Genomic DNA, 22,434 nt, shown 5'->3' with positions numbered 1-22,434 from the left:
TTCATCTCTCCCTACTTGTAGAGGCTAAGAGGTGTCCAATTGGCCAAGAAGAAATGTGGTTTCCAGAATCCCAGCCATAGCATGACAGAGAGAGCATGGAAGAGTGGGTTTAGAGTTGAGAGGCGAAAACACAGTACTTGACATAATTTTTACATTCAGGCGAGTGGATACATGATTCTGCAACTCAGCTGATACCTGAGACAGAAATATTTGAGAGCCTTCAGCAAATTGAAATCATGATGGCCCTGGGGAGAAAGGAGGGTCATGGCTGTGTCATGAGGACACTGATGTCTGAGAGCCTTCAGCAAATTGAAATCATGATGGCCCTGGGGAGAAAGGAGGGTCATGGCTGTGTCATGAGGACACTGATGTCTGAATCACGATGGAAAATGGTCAGGGACAAAGGAAAGGAATAGCCAGAGCAGAGCTGTTAGAGAAAATAAAGCAGGAAAATATTGGGTCAGATTTTTTAAAAAGATAGGAAATACCATTTAAAGAATAAACAGTATTCAGCATTGTTAAATGCCCCTGAAAAGTGAAGTTAAATGATGAGTGAAAAACATTGCCTTTTGGTTTTTTTGTTTATCTGACAGCTTCGGAGGGGGTTGGGGCGTGAACAACTTGCCCCAAGATAGATGTGCGTGAGTGCGCGTGCGAATGTGCACGTGTGTGTGTGTGTGTGTGTGTGTGTGTGTCTTTTTTTATTCTCATACTGTGGCAAGTGCACTCTGATGGAATATCTCCCATTTTCTGGAGAGGATCCAGGACAGGGGGCTCAGGTGCCTTAGGACCAGCTGTAGATCATGTGCCTGGTAGTATTATCTTGAATTTCTGGACTAAGAGCCATTTTTTTCCCCTTCAGCTCAACTTGTGCTGAGAAGGCCCTCTTGTCCAGACCTAATGGTGAGAACAGTTACTTTGCCACAGTTTACAGGGTCACAATATTGTTTTGGAAGGTTGGTGTGTGCCAGTGAAATGCAGTTTCCTGTGGACTTTAAAATAGACTGAGATTCAGTGAGCCTTTCTCTAGGCGTGGGGTCCCTGCCGTCCCCTGGAGGCCTGAGGTCTGCGAGCACCCAGGCGGTGCCCTGCTCCTCTAGCTGTCAGAAGCCCTAGGCAAGGTGAGGGTAACATGGTCTGTGGTTGACATGGAGATTGAGGCAAGCAGTCTTTTGGAGGGCAATATACTCACATCTGCCAGAAGAAGAGAATCACAGGAGGATGCTGCAAAAGGCGGCAGAAAGCGACCAAAGCTGATAGGGCCAGGCAGGCTACTAATCAGGTTCTCACAGGTCTCAATGTCCGATTTCACAAAGAACAGTGACAAGGGTTCCTGCAACCCCGGACCTTGGCAGACACTGGGCTGGGGCACCAGGGTTTGGCATCATAAGCCAGATGGGCTGCCCTGGGCCCTCCAGGCTCCCACCCACTTAGATAAGACCATAGCTTTGCAGCCCGGTTGTGTGCACTTTACTCCGTGTTCTGGTTTCGCCCGTGCTTCCCGCGTGCAGTTTGTGAGCTGCGCAGCCGGTTCACCAGGCGGGGGGCTTTGGAGCGTGGTGCGGCGCTGTGACTCTGTGACTCTCACCGGGGGTATGGTGGACAAGGCCAGGGGCATCGGGCATTACGTGATAGGTAGCATGAGCCAAACTCCTAAGGAAGAGCCTCCTGCACCTGGGCAGCCTCGTGGGTCCCATCCTGAGACCCTTGCCAGCCTCCGTAGATCTCGCGAGATCGGCTCCTGGGGCACGCCCCTCGTCCCAGCCCATAGCAGCAGCTTGGGGAAGAGCTCCGGGTGGTGACCTCAGCATAGACCGACCTGAGGGCGCTAATCGGTGAGCAGAGAGAAAGAGCAAGACAACACAGAACCTTTACTAACTACAGACGTGAGTGGCAGAAACAAAAATCCCAAAGTGGTAACAAGTAGTATTATGGACTCTAGAGAGATTTCTTAGTTTTATTTTTTAAATAGGATACATTTGACTAAGTTTACCTCTTCAATGAAATTATCCAAATGAGAAGAGAAAAAGATAATCAGTAATGGAAGACACTTGAAAAGGTAAGCGGACCCAGAAATAGAAATGCGAAGTGCAATAGGAAGGAGGAATGCTAAAAAATAAATAAATAAATAAATTCCTATGCTTTCCTAATGCTTTTATTAAACATTTGATTTTAAGTAAGTCAAAAGAGGAGAATATGCATTAAAACTGTATTTCATAATTAAATTATTGCCTTTATCTGTGCTCTGTGTTTTTTCATGTAGATGAGAATACCATCCGAGGTCATTTGCTTTCAGACTAAGAACTCCCTCTATTATTTCTTGCAAAGGATATCTGCTGGCAACAGATTCTCTCAATGGTTGTTTATCTGGGAATGTCTTCATTTTGTCAGTTTTTGAAGGATAGCTTTGATGGATGTATATATAGGATTTTTTGGTTGACAGGTGTTTTCTTTGAGCACTTTGTTATACATTGTCTGATGAGAAGTCATCAAGTTAAATATTTTGAACCTTATTAAAAGACTTCCTGAGCCCTTTCATGTTAATTTTAAAATTGATGTTGAAAATAAGTAGCACTGTTTTACTTTTTAAATTTTATGCAAGCAGGAAGGAAAGCTTGAATTGAACAAAAGAGTATTGTTTAACAAATCTATATTTACTCAAACTTCTATCAGCTAAAGATACAAATTCAGCTCTCTAGATGCTTTGCAAGTCAAAAAACAATTTCTCACGAAACAAAATAATTGTATGAGATAGCTGAAAGCAGTTCGCACAGTGGACCTATAAACATGTCAGTACTATGTTTCCTAAAATTTGTTTCATGGAAGATAAGTCCTGTAAGAAGCTCAATGAGAAAATTACTGGTCAGATAAATTTGACAAATCCTACTTTCTCAATCTCCTTTGAAATGTTGCCATATTAAAGGTTCTGTAAGTATTGCATTAAAAATTCTATTTAAATTTGTCCTAAAAATTTAAAAACCTGTTTAGGCAAAGAAGACTATTTATGGAATATATTAACCTTCCATAAGCTAGTGTTCTGTGGACCACAGTTTGGAAACTGGCCTGAAGGAATAGTCAGTTAACAAGCTGTTGATATCCTACTACACACAGCAACTGAAAAAAGAACTTATGATTCTATCAGTGTGCCTGGTTTCACAAATTTTTCCTAAATACGTTCTGTGCAAAATTTTCTCCAAATCATTCCATTTCATGTCTAGTCTAATAATTCAGTTATAAACATAGGTAAGTGTAGATCTGCTCAAAATTTAGATGATTGTTCTTTGGTGTGAGCCCCAAATATCATAATTTCACTCCTCCTTTTTCCCCTTTACTTCTCTTTTGCCTTAATGATTCCTGAGTAAAACAAGATAAAAGAAGATTAGACCACTGGAAAATACAACTACTGCTCTGTTCTGTATGTTACCTCATCCTGAGTTCTTACATATTCCACAAGGAGTATTCTTCCACATAAAAGATAGCCCTCCCACCTCCCTACAAAGAAAGGCAATGTATTTTACTTGCACAAAGTCACAAGATCTTCCCTAACTTCCTGAAATCCCACTGATCAGTGACACTTCTTTGCCATCTTATTCAGTCCACTGTACTAAGGCCAATTACAGTGGTTTGTTCAGTTTCATGTTTAAGTTCTTGTGTTCCAAAGTCATCAATTATTTCTTAACAATGAAACTAACAACAAAAATAGATATTTTCACCATTCCCTTAGATTTGAATATGATGTAGAGATGCATGAAATTTGAATTATTCCAAATACCATGTTGCCTTCTTATTGGTAAAATGCAATTACACAACTAATTGGCTTTTATACTGCAGCATGATAGAGACTTGGTCCATACCTCTTCTCCTGCTGGCACTGCAGGAATTAGTCTACTTCTGCACCCCCTTTCAATATGCTTTATTATTTAAGCCAAGAGAATGGTCACTCAGTAGATGTTCTTGGCAACTCCAAGGCACAGATGCTGAGCTCTCATGTTTATCTTTTTTCCAACAGAAGCAATATGGAAATAAGTGCCGAATTTCTTGGCTAGCACCCAGTCAAGCTTTTTACTAGGTCTGCTTGCTGGATTGTGTGGCAGCCACACATTTACCTTTGTGCTGGTTACATGTTAAACAGCTGATTACCACTTCTGATTGTTTTTGACGATGGGCTTTGTATGGAGTCGTTTTAATCTAAAAGATTATTTTATTGAACCCCCCCCCAGTTTTTTATCAATTTTATGGACTAGCCTATAATTTATGGTATTTATGCCCCTAAATTTTCACTTAAGAAGGAATGAATTCAGTATAAAATACAGAACTAAGATCTTTAAATTTTAGAAATTTTTCTGTGTGACATGATAATGTGGTCACTCATTAATTTATTCATCTAAACTTCCATTTTCTTAGGTATAAAGATTAGACATGATCTTTGATATGAAAGATCAGCCAGCTCAATTAAAAAAAAAGAGGGGAGATCCAGAAACACATTATTACCCAAGATGTTCAATTGCCATAACTGGTCCTGACATTAGAATAAATGAAAAGTAAAATCTTAAGTGGTAACTGAAGAAAAAAATAGTAATTTGGAGGTTATAGTATTTGGGCTGTGAAAAATTGTATCAGCTGGAAGATGTGGTTAATAGATTCATTGGGAGGAAGAAATAGAATGGAAGCATTTCAGATTACATTTTTATGATAGGCTACCCAGGTTTGAAAGGGGTTTATGCCATCCTGAGGAATAAGGACTTATGATAATCTTGTAAGCAGTGCATACCAGTGAAAGTTGTGGCAAGAAAGTTCATGTATGTGTCTTAAAAAGCAACTTTATGAGTGTGGGGGACAAATTGGTTTTAAGGAGATACAAGCAGGAGAAACTCAAATTTAGAAATGATTTCAGCAGTCCAAGATAGAGCTAATAATGGTTCTGGTTAAGACAATGGTAGTGGAAGGGGTGATAATTAGCAGTTTCCAAAAATATTTCAGGCTAAAAATCAATATTACTGAGGATAGCACACCGAATGCATTTCACCACACCTTTCCCTACCCAAATCCTTGTTAGAACAATGTGAAGAATTAAACAAACCTAGTGCTAGACTCAGGAATAAATCGGAGTATTCTTGAGACCTTGAATTATCTAGGTAGAGCAGGAAAACCATTCTGTTGTCTGGGAAGCTTATTAGAAAACAGGAGGGGCTTGAGACTGCTGGCAATGGTATTCATAGAGGAAGAGTGACAGCCAGACCCCGAAAGAAAGAATCACAAACCAAGAAGCAAGGTAAAAATATACTTTGCAAATATTAACCAAAGACATTGGCATGACTATTTTAATACCAGATGAAAAAGATTTAAGGGAAAAAAATCACTCAAGATAAAGAGGAAAATTTCATAAGAATGAAAGTTTCTTTTTGCCAAAATATAAAAATGCTAGCTTTTTATATGCCTAAAAAGTATAGCATAAAAGATATAAAACAAAGATTTATAACTAGGAGAAACAGACTAATTCATAATAGTAAGGTGTTTTAGCATAACTCTTCTCCATAGAGGCAAAATAAATCAGTAATTATATAAAAGCTTTATACAGTACACCTACTGGAATTATATGAACCACTACAACCAACATCCACAGAACACACATCTATTCAAGTACACATAAAGCATTTTTAATGAATTGATCATGTGCTGTATTATAAGGTAAATCCCAATAAATTTCAAATGATTTAAAACATTCATAATAAGGTAAATCCCAATAAATTTCAAATGATTTAAAACATTCATAATTTTAAATCAGTCACATCCCACCATAGCATAATTAAGCTAGAATTTAACCACAAAAGATTACTTTAAAAAGGCTATACATGGAAAATTCAAAAACAAAATTATACTTTTAAATTACCCATTATTTAAGGAAAAAATAAAACAGAAATCATAAAATGTATCTAAATAGATGAGAGGTGGAGCCAAGATGGCGGCGTGAGTAGGATAGAGGGAATCTCCTCCCAAAAACATGTATTTTTGAAAATACAACAAATACAACTAATCCTAAAAGAAAGACCAGAAGACACAGGAACACAGCCAGACTACATCCACACGTGTGAGAGCCCAGTGCCTGGTGAAAGGGGTAAGATACAAGCCCCGGCCTGGCGGGACATGAGTGCCCATCACCCCAGCTCCCGGCGGGAGGAGAGGACTCGGAGTGGGGAGGGAGAGGGAGTCCAGGACTGCTAAACACCCAGCCCTAGCCATCCGCACCAGAGCGCAGACACAGTGCATGCATGGAGGGCTGGAAACTAGGGAAACAGGGCAGCAAGACCTCTGAGTGGGTCGCGAAGCTGATGCCCCTGTGACAAAGAAAAGCGAGTGCTTTTTGAAAGTATTAAAGGGACAGGGATGCAACAGCTGGATGGAAACAACCCAGGTCACAACCCAGCAGCTGGAAATTACAGGAAAACCCAGGTGCACTAAGCCCCTGGGCAACAGCTCTGAGACCCCTCACGGAGGTAAAAGGCCAAATACCCCCCGTCCATAACCCCTCCGGGGCCTGGCCATAGCAGAGAAGCAGCCTAAGGCTGGCCACCCTTCAGCAAGGGAGATTCCTCCATACTGGCCAGGCAAGACACAAATACCCAGTCTACATGCAATTGCCCAACACAAGCCACTAGGGGGTCGCAGTTGTCCCAGTAAAGAAAGGCCAGTAGCAAGTGGAAAGTTTGGCTCTCCCAGTGAACAGTCAATAGCACATATCAACATGAAAAGGCAAAAAAATTTGATCCAGAAAAGACAAACCCAGACAGCTTTGGCATCTGCTACATCTTCCCTGAGAAGGAACTTAGGGAGATAGACTTAACCAGTCTTTCTGAAAAAGAATTCAAAACAAAAGTCATAACCACGCTGATGAACTTGCAGAGAAATATGCAAGAACTAAGGAAGGAGAATAAAGAAATAAAACAATCTCTGGAAGGACTTCGAAACAGAATGGACGAGATGCAAGAGACCATTAATGGACTAGAAAACAGAGAACAGGAATGCAGAGAAGCTGATGCAGAGAGAGATAAAAGGATCTCCAGGAATGAAAGAATTCCAGGAGAGCTGAGTGACCAATCAAAACAGAACAATATCTGCATTACAGGGGTACCAGAAGAAGAAGAGAGAGAAAAAGGGATAGAAAGTGTCTTTGAACAAATAATTGCAGAATACTTCCCCAAACTAGGAGAGGAAATGGCCTCTCAGACCACAGAGGTACACAGAGCTCCATGACAAGGGATCCAAGGAAGGCAACACCAAGACACATAATAATTAAAATGGCAAAGATCAAAGACAAGGACAAAGTATTAAAGACAGCTAGAGAAAAAAAAAGGTTTACCTACAAAGGAAAACCCATCAGGCTATCATCAGACTTCTCAACAGAAACCCTATAGGCCAGAAAAAAATGGCATGATATACTTAACAATGAAACAGAAGGGCCTAGAAACAAGAATACTGTATCCAGCACGATTATCATTTAAATATGAAGGACGGATTAAACAATTCCCAGACAAGCAAAAGTTGAGGGAATTTGCCTCCCACAAACCACCTACATAGGGCATCTTAGAGGGGACTGTTCTAGATGGGAGCACTCTTAAAGGAGCACAGAACAAAACACCCAACATATGAAGAAGGGAGGAGAAGGAGTAAGAAGGGAGAGAAATAAAGAATCATCAGACCGTGTTTATAATAGCTCAACAAGCGAGTTAAGTTAGACAGTAAGATAGTAAAGAAGCTAACCCTGGAACTTTGGTAAACACAAAATGAAGCCTGCAATGGCAATAAGTACATACCTTACAATAATCACCCTAAATGTAAATGGACTGAATGCACAAATCAAAAGACACAGAGTAATAGAATGGATAAAAAAGAAAGACCCATCCATATGCTGCTTACAAGAGACTCACCTCAAACCCAAAAACATGCACAGACTTAAAGCAAGGGATGGAAAGAGATATTTCATGCAAACAGCAGAGAAAAAAGCAGGTGTTGCAATACGAGTATCAGACAAAACAGACTTCAAATTAAAGAAAGTAACAAAAGATAAAGAAGGACATTGCACAATGATAAAGGGCTGTGTCCAAAAAGAGGATATAACCATTATAAATATATATGTACCCAATACAGGAGCACCAACATATCTGAAACAAATACTAACAGAACTAAAGGAGTAAATAGAATGCAATGCATTCATTCTGGGAGACTTCAACACACCACTCACTCCTAAGGATAGATCCACTGGGCAGAAAATAAGTAAGGACACAGAGGCAATGAACAACACACTAGAACAGATGGAACTAATAGATATCTATAGAACTCTACATCCAAAAGCAACAGGATACACATTCTTCTCAAGTGCACATGGAACATTCTCCAGAATAGATCACATACTAGGCCACAAAAAGAGCCTCAATAAATTCCAAAAGATTGAAATCCTACCAACCAACTTTTCAGACCACAAAGGCATAAAACTAGAAATAAACTGTACAAAGAAAGCAAAAAGGCTCACAAACACATGGAGGCTTAACAATATGCTTGTAAATAATCAACGGATCAGTGAACAAATCAAAATAGAGATCAAGGAATATATAGAAACAAATGACAACAACACAAAGCCCCAACTTCTGTGGGATGCAGCGAAAGCAGTCTTAAGAGGAAAGTATATAGCGATCCAGGCACACTTGAAGAAGGAAGAACAATCCCAAATGAATAGTCTGACATCACAATTATTGAAACTGGAAAAAGAAGAACAAATGAGGCCTAAAGTCAACAGAAGGAGGGACATAATAAAGATCAGAGAAAGAATAAACAAAATTGAGAAGAATAAAACAATAGCAAAAATCAACAAAACCAAGAGCTGGTTCTTTGAGAAAATAAAATAGATAAGCCTCTAGCAAGACTTATTAAGAGGAAAAGACAGTCAACACAAATCAACAGAAAAAGAAAGGAGAATGGAAAAATCACAACGGACTCCACAGGAATACAAAGAATTATTAAAGATTACTATGAAAACCTATATGCCAACAAGCAGGAAAACCTCGAAGAAATGGACAACTTCCTAGAAAAATACAACCTCCCAAGACTGACCAAGGAAGAAACATAAAAGTTAAACAAACCAATTACGAGCAAAGAAATTGAAACTGTAATAAAAAAACTACCCAAGAACAAAACCCTGGGGCTGGACGGATTTACCTCGGAATTTTATCAGACGCACAGAGAAGACACAATACCCATTCTCCTTAAAGTTTTCCAAAAAATAGAAGAGGAGGGAATACTCCCAAACTCATTCTATGAAGCCAACATCACCCTAATACCAAAACCAGGCAAAGACCCCAGCAAAAAAGAAAATTAGAGACCAATATCCCAGATGAACATACATGCAAGAATACTCAACAAAATACTAGCAAACTGAGTTCAAAAATACATCAAGAGAATCATACACCATGACCAAGTGGGATTCATCCTATGGATTCAAGGATGGTACAACATTCAAAAATCCATCAACATCATCCACCACATCAACAAAAAGAAGGACAAAAACCACATGATCATCTCCATAGATGCTGAAAAAGCATTTGACAAAATTCAACATCCATTCATGATAAAAACTCTCAGCAAAATAGGAATAGAGGGCAAGTACCTCAACATAATAAAGGCCATATATGATAAACCCACAGCCAACATTATACTGAACAGTGAGAAGCTGAAAGCTTATCCTCTGAGATCGGGAACTAGACAGGGACGCTCACTCTCCCCACTGTTATTCAACATAGTACTGGTGGCAATCAGACAAAACAAAGAAATACAAGGAATCCAGATTGGTAAAGAAGAAGTTAAACTGTCACTATTAGCAGATGATATGATACTGTACATAAAACACCCTAAAGACTACACTCCAAAACTACTAGAGGTGATATCTGAGTACAGCAAAGTTGCAGGATACAAAATTAACACACAGAAATCTGTAGCTTTCCTATACACTAACAATGATCCAATAGAAAGAGAAATCAGGAAAACTATTCCATTCACAATTGCATCAAAAAGAATAAAATACCTAGGAATAAACCTAGCCAAAGAAGTGAAAGACTTATATCCTGAAAACTACAAGTCACTCTTAAGAGAAATTAAGGGGACAATAACAAATGGAAACTCATCCCATGCTCATGGCTAGGAAGAATTAATATCATCAAAATGGCCATCCTGCCCAAAGTGATATACAGATTTGATGCAAACCCTATCAAATTACCAGCAGCATTCTTCAATTAACTGGAATAAATAATTCAAAAATTCATATGGAAACACCAAAGACCCCAAACAGCCAAAGCAGTCCTGAGAAAGAAGAATAAAGTAGGGGGGATCTCACTCCCCAACTTCAAGCTCTACTACAAAGCCATAGTAATCAAGACAATTTGGTACTGGCACAAGAACAGAGCCACAGACCAGTGGAAGAGATTATGGACTCTAGACATTAACCCAAACATATATGGTCAATTAATATTTGATAAAGGAGCCATGGACATACAATGGCGAAATGACAGTCTCTTCAACAGATGGTGCTGGCAAAACTGGTCAGCTACATGTAGGAGAATGAGACTGGAGCATTGTCTAACCCCATACACAAAAGTAAATTCAAAATGGATCAAAGACCTGAATGTAAGTCATGAAACCATAAAACTCTTAGAAAAAAAATAGGCAAAAATCTTTTAGACATAAACATGAGTGACCTCTTCTTGAACATATCTCCCCGAGCAAGGAAAACAACAGCAAAAATGAGCAAGTGGGACTATATTATGCTGAAAAGCTTCTGCAGAGCAAAAGGGACCATCAATAGAACAAAAAGGAACCCTACAGTATGGGGAATATATTTGAAAATAACAGATCCGATAAAGGCTTGACGTCCAAAATATATAAAGAGCTCACACGCCTCAACAAACAAAAAACAAATAATCAAATTAAAAAATGGGCAGAGGAACTGAACAGACAGTTCTCCAAAAAAGAAATACAGATGGCCAACAGACACATGAAAAGATGCCCCACATTGCTAATTATCAGATAAATGCAAATTAAAACTACAATGAGATATCACCTCACACCAGTAAGGATGGCTGCCATCCAAAAGACAAACAACAACAAATGTTGGCGAGGCTGTGGAGAAAGGGGAACCCTCCTACATTGCTGGTGGGAATGTAGATTAGTTCAACCATTGTGGAAAGCAGTATGGAGGTACATCAAAATGCTCAAAACAGACCTACCATTTGACCCAGGAATTCCACTCCTAGGAATTTACCCTAAGAATGCAACAATCAAGTTTGAGAAAGACAGATGCACCCCTGTGTTTATCGCAGCACTATTTACAATAGCCAGGAATTGGAAGCAACCTAAATATCCATTGATAGATGAATGGATAAAGAAGAAGTGGTACATATACACTATGGAATACTACTCAGCCATAAGAAGAGGGCAAATCCTACCATTTGCAGCAACATGGATGGAGCTGGAGGGTATTATGCTCAGTGAAATAAGCCAAGTGGAGAAAGAGAAATACCAAATGATTTCACTCATCTGAGGAGTATAAGAACAAAGGAAAAACTGAAGGAACAAAACAGCAGCGGAATTACAGAACCCAAAAATGGACTAATGGGTACCAAAGGGAAAGGGACTGTGGAGGATTGGTGGGTAGGGTGGGATAAGGGGTGGGAAGAGAAAGGGGGTATTAAGATTAGCATGCATGAGTGGAGGGAGAAAGGGGAGGGCTGTACAACACAGAGAAGACAAGTAGTGACTCTACAACACTTTGCTATGCTGATGGACAGTGACTGTAAAGGGGTTTAGAGGCGGGACCTGGTATAGGGGAGAGCCTAGTAAACATAATATTCTTCATGTAAGTGTAGATTAAAGATAACAAAAAAAAATAAAGAAAGAAGGAGAAGGGGGATTACTCCCTGATGGGATAAAACTAACTGTAAATCAACGATTAATGCATGCTTTAAATATCCTTAATTTTGATCACTTAAAGGGTGTCAGATGATCAGCTATGGAGGTACACATTTCTGATAATATTCCTTTCTTTTTTTAAAAAAAAAACAGTTCCTGTGTGGTGACCTCCAATGAGTTCTACACAATGGTATAAAGGGCATATCAAAGTGTGGGCAAAGGGTCTGTTTGTGTTTATACAGAGGATCAAAGCCTAATTTGGCTACCCCGAAAATGAACTAAGATATGATATGAAGAAGAACTTCCAACATCAGCACTCTCTGAAAGAGTCATACCAGAGGATGATCATCAAAAATCCTCAACAAAGATCCATGCGCTGCTACAGTTGTAGCTGCATTCATCCCACCGGTTCATGAACTTGCCATGGGAATGAAGAAGGAGATATCTAAGCTCGCCTGTGCATACAGTAAAACAACAAATTTGACTGGATCTATACTGTTGGAACTCAACCAAGAATTAGGAGAAATGCAAGTTGTAGCGCTCCAAAATCTTACAACTACAGACTATCTACTGTTAAAAGAACATATGGGATGTGAAAAGTTCCCAGGAATGCGTTGTTTTAATTTGTCTCATTTCTCTCAGACCGTTCAAATTCAGTTGGACAATATCCATCATATCATAGATAAATTTTCAGAAATGCCTAGGGTGCCTAACTGGTTTTCTTGGCTTCACTGGAAATGGCTGGCAATTATAGGTCTACTTTGATTATGTAACTGTATTCCTATTATGTCAATGTGTGTGTGCAATTTAATTAGTAGTTTAAAACCTATACATGCTTAAGTTACTCTACAAGAAGATATGTCAAAGAAATAATCAATCTTCCCATGTTTTATTCCATCTGCTACTTCTATAGCTTTTCCTCTTCCTTCCTAATTACAACCCTTAGGTAGAATTCGTGCCTCATATCGAATTTACTGAGTATCATAATTCTTCCAAGTGGTAAAGATACCTTAAGACAAATGCTGGGCATAGAAGCCACAGGGCATAAATCTGCAAAGAAGTAAAAAGATAACCTTTTCAAACAATATTGCTTCTCTCTCACTTACCAACTTTACATTTCCCTGTATGGCCCCGGAAGATGACTGGTTAGCCAGAGACGGGTAAGATTCCTCAAGGGAGGAACAACCTAAGACAGGCAAAGTCGCATGGGGGCCATCAGGTGAGAAATTGGGGATCAACAGAGGTGTGGCTTAGAACCTCACCCCCACTGTTTTGAGAGAAATCTTGTGCATCTGTGGATGTTTTATTGCCCTTGTCTAGCTTGGATTAACACTTAGTCTACAGGCACACACCTGATCATCTACATTTGCTCTCTTACAGCACTAAACTATGTTTCCTACCTTTATCTTGCATCTACCTACTACTTCAGCATTTTATTAAAAATAAAAATAATAATAATAATAATAATAATAATAATAATAATAATAATAATAATGGAGAAATGTGGGATTCACATATAAATCAAGTATAAAAATCAAATGAATATTCATATTTGACCTGATTTTTTATGGTTCATAATGCGTGATCAAAACTGAAAGTTTCTGTGATGAATGCCCTTGTACTGTTCACCATGTAAGAATTTATTCACTATGTAAGAATTTGTTCACCATGTAAGAACTTGTTCGCTATGCTTCAGAAGATTGGAGACTGACCTGAATTAGGCTTGGGTTGGATTACTCATTGTGCATTGAGCATTGAGTCCCCTATACAGAATTTTATTGTTGTTAACAACCATTTGATCAGAACATATGAGAGATGCCCTCTCAAAAAAATAAAAAATAAAAAGTAAATTTAAGAAAATGTATCTAATTAATGATAAAGAATGTACTTGTTATTAAGTTTTCCTTAGTACAACTAAAGCTTTGCTTTGGGGAAAATTTATAGCCTTCCCAATCCCAATCCCAACATTGAATTTGTTTTAAGTATTCTAAATATAAAATTACCAAATTAAACCAAGGAATGTATCAAGAACATAACATATAATGAATAGATTTATCCAAGAAATGAAAATTTAACCAATATCCTAAACTCAATTAACATCATTTCCTACATTCACAAATTAAAGAGAAAAAACAGTGTGGCCATCTTAGCTGTTGAGAAAGCATTTGATTAAGTTCAACATTAGCTTTTGATTTTAATAAAATTGCACATTAGAAAAACATTTGAAGCAAGCAACCTCATGAAGTTATTCTCTAATTACTACTTCTTTTCAACATTTATTGACCACCTTGTCACTATAAAGTTGAGAAAGAAAAATTAGCTCTAGAGATTTGAATGTATGACATAACAATATTCATATTTACAAGTTGATATGATTGTGTCATGAAAAAATAAACAATAGACCACTTAGGAAAAGTAATGAAGTTAGCAGTTTTGCTGAACAAAAACATAAAATGCAAAGTCATAAAAATTTATGACAAAGGGTAATAGTCATAAACATTTTGACATGATCTGGTAATTTACAGGAAATAAAACAGAAATAACCAATAAACAGCCTATGCTCAACCTTTCTAGTAATCAAGAAAGTACAAATTAAAACCATGAGATAAAAATTTTATCATATTTTACAACTTCAAATGTTTAATGACATCAAGCATACTCGAGAATATACATAAACAGATTCTTTCATATATTACTGTAAATTCATGAGTACTATTGAATTTCACATGTTCTATTCCATAATCCAACAATTCCACTTTGAGTTATCTAAACCAGACAAATTATTTGTTAATCCAGGGACATAATGATGAAAATTTATGGTACATTGTAATAATGGAAACTTGGAAGTACTCTAAATACCACTATAAACTATTGAACACCCATACACTAGATTATTATACAGCTATAAGATTTCATGGAGTTCTCCAAACATACTTTCAAATTTAAAACACAGGTACACTATAATGATCATGCTTTGGGATTCACTTTGCATGTGCATATGTTTGTCATATATATAAAATTTCTTAAGGACATACATAAAATTGAAAATCTTGGTAACTCTGAAAGAAGACTAAGAAGAATGAGTAGCATTACAAAGGAGAAAAAATTCATATATTCTTTCAGTGATTAAAAGTAGGTTTTTAAAATGTAACACTGTGTACACTATTGTATAGCCAGGGGAGGATTGCTCCCTTGGATTATGCCATGTCAGTTCTTTGCCTCGATTCTTATTATGCCTAAAGTGTTCCTCTCAATGTGTGGGTAGTTCTGTAACTCCACAATTCTCTCGGCACTCTTATTCTGAATGATTGTGATCTGCGTCTGTGCACCATAATATTTCCATGTGAAATACAAGTATATTCTGTTCTCACTGATACCATGAACAGGATGTTTTTTATACCTCACATCTTTTACTGGAAGAGTTAACTAAGCAAATTTACTTGTGCTAAAACTCTGCCCTTGTAAAAGTATTGAACATCCTCCCTGGAAAGCACAGGGATTTCAATGTGTTCTCTTTTGATACTCAAGATACATGAGATACAGCCAAGGCAGCAGTATGTAATGGATGAGAACATGGTTTTGTGATATAACTTACCTCATTTTCAGCTTAAAGGGGAAAAACACATAATTTTCTCAATAGATAAAAACAATCACAGAGAAAAAATCAATACTTAATAATGATAAAAAATAGGAATGAAGGGAAATTTCTTAATCTGACACAATATATCCATCAAAACCTATATAGTTTTAATAGCAAACTGAGGGTGTCATCCCTTTTAATACAGTATGAAAGAAAATAGTGCTTCTGTGCAATTGTTTACTAGCTACCTCAGTAAATGCAGTAAGGCAAGAAAAAGAAATAGGTTTGTTAGTATTTGAAAGAAACAAGCACATCTGTTATTCAAAGATACTACTGTGTATCTAGAAAACCCCAACTAATAAACAGAAAAATTTAGAATAGAAGCCTTTAGAAAGTGTTTGGCACTTAGAAAGTGTTTGGCAGAAGATTAATATTCCTGCCAAAATATATATTACATTTCTATAAAAGAGCAGCTAATATAAATGACTTTTATGTATAATTTGAGATGTTAGGTAATAGCTAATATGTAGCAGTTTTGCTGAACAAAAACGTAAAATGCAAAGTCATAAAAATTTATGACAAAGGGTAATAGTCATAAACATTTTGACATGATCTGGTAATTTACAGGAAATAAAACAGAAATAACCAATAAACAGCCTATGCTCAACCTTTCTAGTAATCAAGAAAGTACAAATTAAAACCATGAGATAAAAATTTTATCATATTTTACAGGTAAATCATGTTATGTTGCTCAAATAAGTATACCTTGATGTTACATGGTTTGCTTTACTTTATTAATGTTTCAGTGATGTTGAAATCTCGTGATGATGGTTTTGTCTATTTCTTCTTACAGTTGTATCAGTTTTTGAGATACCTGTTTTAAAACATTTGGTTAGCATGCGTCTTTGTCCCTAATAATGGATTTTGTATTTAAATTGATTTTGTTTCATAGATAGTTATATAAGTTGCTTTTGGTTGATATTGTCCTATTTTTTGTCTTTTTACATCTAGTCATTATGTTTACTTATAATTTTAGTTGTTTCTCTTGCAAACTACATATTGTTGGGTTTTGTTCTTATTGTATTTCAGTTTTTATTTTGTTTATTTTCCATGCTGCTGTTTTGTTTGCTCTTTGGCCCTTGGAGAGTTCTGTTACTTCCTACCAACTCTGAAATACAGTAACACATTTGTTTTATCTAGTTTCTAGTTGCATGTTGCCTTTAGATTCTTCCACCTGTTCTTGAAAATGTTTTTTTCAAATCATATGTGCCTTCAGGGGAAGATTCTACCACCTCTCATACCCTGAGACTGAGGTTATCTGGGATTGGTTTCCTGACCTCAAATAATCTGTTCTCACATACAAGAACCACATAAGTACCTTGCCTGTCTACACAGTGCAAAGCATTGGGTTTAGCCCTGTAGAGTAGTGTACTATTTAGATACTATTCTTGCTCTTAGATATCTGCCTGAAATTTTCTTATGCTATTTATCTAACATGCTCCTGTCCCTAGCACTATATACATTGATATTAGTAAGAATTTTAATTTTTAAAGTTGTTTTTGTTACTGAGAGGGCTTCTTATTTATGCTGTTGCATGGACATGTCTTCTGTAATGTAGTATCATAGGTCATAAGAGTTTCATGTACATTTACTCTTCATATTACATATAATATCTAAAACTCTGAAATCCTGTATATAATTTTGTTGAAAACAATACATAAAGGTTATATCTATACACATATATGTGTAAATATACATATAAACACACATACAGAGAGAGAGAAATAGTGTATGCATATGTATATATAATTTCCTCTCCATCTTCCAGACTTTGGAAAAAGGATGCAAGTACATTAACTTAAAGGGAAACGCTAACACATACATTCATTATTACTACATTTGAAGGGAAACAGTCTCATCAGAAAGGATGTCCATTATTTTTGGAATCTAGCTGAGCTACAATTTTCAAAAAGGGAACAGTGAAAGGAGTCACCCCAAGCAATTATGTACAAACAGAGTTTAAGGTCAGGAAGAAATAATTTATTCACAAAAAAGGGGTAGACTTCCATTTTTCCTTTCTTCTTCATATATTGGAATGGTCCAATTCAGGCTCAGGTTACTAATGAAAATTTAGACCTTTTATCACATGACTTTCTGATTCCCTAACTAATTCATATAAAATTAGTAAGTTTGACAGTGTAGATATTCTTCAAAACAGACTTTCTAATTAACACCATCCCTGTAGGATAGGATGCATCATGTACCATTTACCGTTCTCTATCTAAATTAAAAAATTTTAGAAATAGTGGATTTCTTAGGAACCATCTTTCACTGGTTTATAGACTTTTGAATGACATTTGATCATGTTGGGACCCTATCACAATTTGTCTCAGGAAAGTATCAAAGAATAAGGCCTTGTCTCTGAGAGAGTTGTTAATGATAAAACTCCTATCAGAACAGTCTAGGCTACCAATCTTGCTCTGGGCTTGTATGCTGCATTTATTTTTTCCAACAAAAAAATGCATATAGGTTCAGATCAGTTGGCTATATATTTTTTTATATGAACACAACTTAGACTATAACAAGAGAAATATAAACAAGAAAGATACAAATTTTTGAGATAAAAAATTGTAGGGAAAAGTATCCCTCCACCTTGTATAAAATTCACTTTTTTGTAGGTTAATCTGTGATATATTGCACTTTAATGTAGCATGTGTTTTCTCTGTGTAACCATTTTCAGCCTTTTATATGTGGGGGACATAAATTGGGGCTATAAATAGCAAAAATCTGTCAAGGACAGAACTCAGGTGGACATAAGTGCTTAAGTATTAGACAAAGGGGAGACATTCATTGAAGCCGACTTGGGGGTAGAAGCAGCAGCTATGGACTTACTGTAAGAGCCTGGAGAACTTCCAGGAAATATCCTTTGGATGTGAATGACATGTGGCCAAATTACCCATCACTCTATTAATGTGGGACTGGATGGCAAGGCAATTTTATTTTCTTTACCAGTTTTCCATGTGGATCCCTTCTAAAAACTGTACGTCTTCCTGATGAGGATGGCAGTCTTTTGATTAAGAGTATAACACATGGAATATGCATGTTTACCTTTCCAGTCTTTACTCCATTCCCCTCTCCCTTAGAAACAGGCTTACATAAATCAGGGTTCTATTAAGTTCCTAAAATCAGGTTGGTTATTATTTTAAGTTTCACTGCAAAAAGGGATTATTTTTGATATAGTTGGAAAGTATGTATGGTTTTCTTCTTTAATTTAAATACTATATATATATATAAAAAAAACACTGGTGAACCAAAGGGGAGAAAAGCATTTGTATTCATTAGCTTTGGCTGCCCTAACAAAATACTGTAGATGAGGTGGCTTAAAAAACAAGAACTTACTTCTCATAGTTCTGGAGGCCAGAAATCCAAGATCAGGGTGCCAACCTATTTGGTTTCTGGTGAGAGCTCCATTTCTGGCTTCCAACTATCTGCCTACTAGCTGTGTTTTCATATGGCAGAGAGCAAGAGAGAGAGCAAGCTCCTTGATGTGTCTTCTAAGAAGGACATCCCATAGTAAAGGTCCCGTTCTCATGACCTCACCTAAACCTAATTACCCAGAGGCCCCACCTCCAAATCATGACATGGGGGTTAGAACTTCAACATATGAATCTTGGGGGACACAATCATTCAGTCCATAAGGGCATTTAAATAATGTTTGGTAGAGAATTCCAGACTTACTTAAGTGTTGAGAAGAGGCAGAGATTCATAGCCATTTTTGCTTAACTCCTTCTGATTTGGCTTCTTGAACATCATGAGCTAATTCTGTAAATCACTGTACATATTTGAGTGAGTCTGATGCTTACTATAGTGAAGTAATTGTCTGTGGCATCTGTGCCTGACCTGTGAAGCGTCTTGTCCCATTTGTGTGAACTCTTTAGCTTCTTTGTTGCCTTCCAACCCATAGTATTCCAGAGAGTGTATCTGGCCTACAGCCTGTTTGTCTGATCTTCAGCTACAGAAGGCATAAGCACCAATTGTGTATAAGGAAACTAGTGAGATCTTTTTCCCCAAAACCTTTCAAATATTTATCCATGATTGGCTACCATAGTTATTCATGAATGACTTAAAAAACTAGAAGTTTAAGAGAAATGGTAACCCTATGTTTCATTTAGACATTCTTTGCAATTTGATTTCTGAAGAACTGTTTGAAGTCCAGAATAAGAGAGAGAATTTTAGGTTTTTATCAACTTTTAAAATATGCTCTTTCTCTCCCCTCCAAAATTACAGATGTTTTGTGATCTGCATGTACTTGCTCACCTCATTCCCTCGAACCACCAGCCTGAACAGCACTGCCTCACAGAGCTGGGAAAGAACTCATTGGAATCCTGGAGATCAGTGATAAGTCATAGGGAGGAGAGGGACAGTTCTCATTATGTTATTCTCTGTATTATGCCTTTTATTTTTTTTAACGATTTAATTTCAAATAGTTTATCATTTGCTAACATTGTAGAAATAATATAATTTTCAATAAAATACAATGGAAAGAAGAAAAAATGTGGTACTTTTCTCTCATAGCAAATCAGTAAGAGGCCAATAGAAAACAGATTTACTTTCATATAAATACTTTACTAAGATTCTTAACTTATTCTTCAACAGACATTGAAAGAGTACCTGTCCCTTCTACATGTTTTGGTATTTGAAAAGTGTGAAATAATTGGAAATAAGTTTTTTTCTTGTTTTTAAAAAATATAGTGTTCAAGTAGTATATTTCCTAATCAATACATGGGCTACATTTTTCTAATTAAGACTAATAGAATTTCCCAGGTTCAAGTCATGCCTATTGAATCAAGAGTGCTGGAAAAACCCTGAGAAATTCAGATTTCAAAAAATGAGGTTTCCTCTGCTTAATGTACTCTTTCATTGCAACATTGAATTTTATAAACATTGTTTTAATCCAGAAAATTTGACTATACTATCATGTAATAAGTTTAAGAGGAAAAGATAAATGAGACATTTTGAAAGAAGAGCATATGTATTTATGCTTGATATGTATTTAGAAGATATATTCATTATATTTATATAAAAATATAATTTTAAGTATACCAAATTTATTCTTACATAAATCCTCAAGTTATAGAAATATTTAAATTAGGCTTAAAGTCAACTTAATTCTAAAATACAAAAATAAATATCATATGAATTTATGTTATATCTAAGACCCTCCCCAAATATCCTATTTGGAAGTATATGCCTTGGCTGGTTTCAGGAGTTACAGCATGTTAGTTTTAAAATGATGGAATTGAAATCACAGTGTTGATGGTTATTAACATTGGATAAAATTTGCACAAAATGTCATGATTAGTCTGAAATCTATTAATGCTCAAGGGAAATGTACTGAAAGATTCTCAAAGTAATTTGATAAATGTCAACTTCTATTTGGGTAAAAATAAATATCATCCTTATTTTAGGGCAGACATAGTCCTTGGTACAATCCTTATAAAAGATTATTCATAGAAGACTGAATCCTTATAATATAAAAAATTAACAGTTAAAAACTGAAAATTTGGTATATTCTGTGAATATAACAGTTAAAAACTGAAAATTTGATATATTCTATGAATCCTACCAGTAGCTCAAAAACCAGATTTTTTAATAGACATATTGGTCATATAAACTAGAGTTTTGAGTTTAGTTTCGGATTTGCCTTTCTTAATATAAACAATAATGTCATTAATAATATGATCTATCCTCTAACACATATGTAAGAATGCTATCTTCCCTATCAGTAAGAGTATTTATGAGAACATAGTGGAAGAAAAATCATACTGTCTTTAATGCACTCTTGACCATCTGTGTGGGGTTAATTCAACTTTTGAAATGTAGGTGCTGGGTTAAATAAGTGTGTGTGTATGTATGTGTGTGTGTGTGTGTGTGTGTGTGTGTGTGCATGTGCACATGCACATCTATATACATATATACCCATAATCATATGTAAATACAAACATATATCCATATTGATTAATACATGCATGTGTGTTTGTGTCTGTGGGTGTGTACATATGAATACACACACATGTTGCTGCAATTCTGGTCCTCTGAGAAATCTATGCCAAGATGGAGAAATAGGAGTGCACAAGGGATAGCCTTCAAGTGACAGTTCTGGTCTGAAATCTGTATTGTTGAATATCACTAATAGTTCATTAGCCATTGAAAACATGAGTGCAGTTGATGCCTGTGATCAGAAATGGTTGGACTAGAGTTACAGATTTCAAAAATCCAAGAGGCATACTTGTGAATTCAAATCCCCCACCAACTCCCTAAGTCCAAAGAAAGAAAGAGAGAGTGGGGTGCAGATCCAGCAGATAAATCTGGTGGGGGAACTAAAATATACAAATTCTCTGTGAGACAGCTCTACATGAGGGTCAGAAGGAAGCAGAACAAAACTAGGTCTTGTTTTATACTGAGCACTGGTGTGCCCCCACCCAGTTTGTATGTTGAAGTCCTAACCCCCAGTGTGATAGTATTTGAAAGTGGGGCCTTTGGGAGGTAATTAGGCTTACATAAGGGTGATGTCTCTGTGATGGGACTAGAATCCTTATATAAAGAGGAAGAAAGCAGAGCAGGCTTTCTCTTCCATGTGAGAACAAACCAAAAAAACAGCCATCTGATACTAAGAAGAGTGTTCACACCAGAATCCAACCATGCTAACACCTTGATCTTGGACTTTCCCAGCTTCCAGACTAGGAGGAGTACATTTCTGTTGTTTAAGTCCCCCAGTCTGGGCTATTTTCATGTGGCAACCTGAGCTAAGAGCCCTGTATCAGAGAAGTTAGAGAGAGAAAGATGAATAAACCATTTCTATTTGTGGGTGACTCACATCATCCTCTGCAAATGTAGATACA

General features: G+C 36.7%; 1 long non-coding RNA gene across 1 annotated transcript; it reads left to right on the top strand.

The window, feature by feature from the left end:
* The first annotated feature begins 1,756 nt into the window (after positions 1 to 1,756).
* On the top strand, positions 1,757 to 19,955 carry LOC140845204 (uncharacterized). The gene is made up of 3 exons (XR_012123980.1): positions 1,757 to 1,886; positions 1,973 to 2,059; positions 19,820 to 19,955. It is a non-coding gene; the product is annotated as an uncharacterized lncRNA (long non-coding RNA).
* The last annotated feature ends 2,479 nt before the right edge of the window (positions 19,956 to 22,434 follow it).

The sequence above is a fragment of the Manis javanica genome, chromosome 2 (assembly GCF_040802235.1).
Source record: "Manis javanica isolate MJ-LG chromosome 2, MJ_LKY, whole genome shotgun sequence".
In the NCBI taxonomy this organism is placed as follows: domain Eukaryota; kingdom Metazoa; phylum Chordata; class Mammalia; order Pholidota; family Manidae; genus Manis; species Manis javanica.
This window is presented reverse-complemented; position numbering and strand designations above follow the sequence as displayed.